Below are 2,752 nucleotides of genomic sequence, written 5' to 3' on the forward strand. Positions count from 1 at the left end.
AAAAAAGCACCCAAGTGCTTTTAAATAATGCCAAGTTTGTAGTAAGTTGTCACCTATCAGCAGGTCAGACAAGAGGTTGATTCCACAGGTTCAAAGCCTTGCAGATCCACACCAGCAGATCCATGCTGCGGAAACTAGGTCCTTTGGCACCACCTGGTGGACAAAAGAAAGAACAAGCTTTCGACGCGTGCATGTTTCACCAGTGAGGAATGGAGGGCAGCGCCGGACGTCTCTCCAACCACAGCTCGCTGGTCTGAAAGACACGGTAACGTTACAACCATTCTGCTTTTACATTTTCAGCCTAACAAGCAAATTGAGCAAGAGTAGACCTGCAAGTGTCTCTGAAGCCATGCGAGGACTGCAAGGTGGCCATTTTGGACCCTGCAGACAAAAGAACAAATGTTTGCTTTAATCAATTTGACAAGATGCCTTGCTAATAAAAATTTTCTTTGCCATTTCGCAGTCAATCTGCTTCCTCTGTTCCAGATGCAGGCCTGTGGACAGAAATAAGACAATTAAAAGCAGTCGATTGAACGAGTTGACTTTAAAACTCACAAAGTCAGTCGGCCATGACGGGCTCGTTTTGAGGGTTTGCACCTGCAGACAGAAAGTAGAAAATTAACACGAATGCATCGAAATACCTGTTTCAGTCATTCTCTGGTGGATTTATGCAAACGCTGCTACGTCTACTTACCTTCGGCCAAACGACGCTGTCGTCCAGACGTTGCTAAATGTTTGTGCAAAAATTGTGTTAGTCATCTTTCCACACGGTGCGTGCTTGAGTTTTCTAAATGTACATGTACTTACCCACCGTTAAAAGCTTGAGTTATATCGTTGCACCAAAATGCACGCCAAAGAAATGCCTTTTGGTGGTCGTTGAAGACGCTAACTGCTAACGCTAGCTTCTGCAAACTTTTTAGCTTGCAAGATGGAAACACTCCCAAAGTGCAACTTGACGCTGAAAGAGAGAAAAAGCAGTTAGTTTAAAAAGATGAACAAATATTGAACATCCACCTTGTCAGTTGTGGAATGGAGTGCGGCTGGCGCAGCAGGTGGACCAGAGCAGCGTGGCGCTCGCTGTCAGAGGAGAGTGAAAGACTGATCGGCGCGTTCTTGACGCCTTTTATACTCTTTTTGTGATGACGTCATTAAAAGAAGAAGAAAAAAAAAAACACTTTCAAACGCAGGCGCTCAACCGAAAAGCGAGCGAGAAACCGCGAAGTGGAGTCTTTGGAGGGTTCGGGTCTCGAACCAGCATTGCAATCTTCGGAGGCAAAGGTGTCACCCCCTCGACCATTGCCTGTTGTTTCAAGTGGAGAGATTTGCTTGTATTATCACAAATCATGAAGGTATCCTCGGGAAAAGTTTAGAGTATCCTTCAAATACAAACACTCAACCCAGTTTTGTAAGAGCTCGAATGGCCGATTGGTTAAAGCTTTTACCTTTGGTTCAGGAGAGGCGGGTTCGAATCTTACATGTCGCTCGATGTATTTGATAACGATTCTCAGAGCGGGTCTCGAACCCAAGGCTGCTGGACACCAACTCAAGTCAAAAACCATCCAGCCATTTTCACCTTGAAAGTTCCCGAGTTTTCTTATGTATTCATAGGATATGTCTCACGAAATAGATAAAATTACTAAATTACTGCTACATTGCAGAGCACTCTGTGGTGCAGTGATGAAAGCTTTTGCCTTGCATTCGGGGGAACCGAGTTCGAGTCTCACACTATGCAAACCTTAGCTTAAAGAATGCTTCGTGTGGGGCTCGAACCATAGTCTCCCGATCACCGGCTAAAGTTATAAACCATTGTGCCATTTTGGGCGTGACGTCCGGCTTTTCTTTTGGGTAGTGTATTGTACATAGCGGACGTCTGGTCAGGAAAAATTGACATGTCATTTTACGCTTTACATACAAGTGAATGGGGGCACTGCCATCTTGTGGTAGCTTGGCGTCATTACACGAACCGCTTCATATATAATGTATTTTGTAATCGTACCTGCAATGTTCCTTTGCGATCATGTTTTTGAAGTGTTTACATCAGGGGTGGCCAACCAGTCAGAGACTAAGAGCCACATTTTTTACTGTGTCATCGCAAAGAGCGAACTCCACTTCATTGTATGGCTTTTTAGCCCGTGCAATGTTCCAAGCCAGTTGAAACAATGCAAGTGTGACAGTCTCTGAGTGCTTCGTCATTTTTTTGAAAAACTGTACCTATTTTTCTGCCTGACTTTTCAAAGTCTCCAAACTTGTGCTTGCGAAATTCAGTCCCTTTTGCAAAGTCCTTATCGATATTGGCATGAAGTGAGCTGAAGTGGCGCTGACCATTTGAAGCTTTTAAATGCGCCAATGACGTCCGACATATCAGGCAGAATGGCTTGCCATAGCGTTCAACAAAAAACAACTTTAACTCTGTTAAAAACGTCCTGTGTTCATCGTCATATATTCGTTTAGCTGTGCATTTTTTCCTTGCCATTTTGGCAAGCGTCTTGTCAGCGTTTCTGGACCTAATGGGCCCCCGTAGTCACAGTCGCCATTCATTAAAAAGCCAGCAAAACATATCGCTCTGTTTGTCCCTCCTCCTTTGCGGGATTTCACCTCACGCGCATGCGCGGTTGACCAAAATACCATATTGAACGCAAGCGAAGCAAATACGCACGAAAAATAAACACAAATGTTGATATGAACGTAAAAGAGCCGCATGAAACTAGCCAAAGAGCCGCATGCGGGTTGGCCACGCACGGCTGGTTTACAT

The 2,752-nt window shown here is 44.6% G+C and overlaps 1 long non-coding RNA gene across 2 annotated transcripts; it reads left to right on the forward strand.

The window, feature by feature from the left end:
• Positions 1-11: 11 nt before the first annotated feature.
• Positions 12-1,160, forward strand: LOC119138750. Of its 2 annotated transcripts, none has more exons than XR_005101201.1 (2): positions 12-265; positions 464-1,160. It is a non-coding gene; the product is annotated as an uncharacterized LOC119138750 (long non-coding RNA). The 2 variants fall into 2 exon arrangements; XR_005101202.1 differs by having other exon boundaries at positions 487-1,160.
• The last annotated feature ends 1,592 nt before the right edge of the window (positions 1,161-2,752 follow it).

The sequence above is a fragment of the Syngnathus acus genome, chromosome 19, assembly GCF_901709675.1.
Source record: "Syngnathus acus chromosome 19, fSynAcu1.2, whole genome shotgun sequence".
Taxonomy (NCBI): Eukaryota; Metazoa; Chordata; class Actinopteri; order Syngnathiformes; family Syngnathidae; genus Syngnathus; species Syngnathus acus.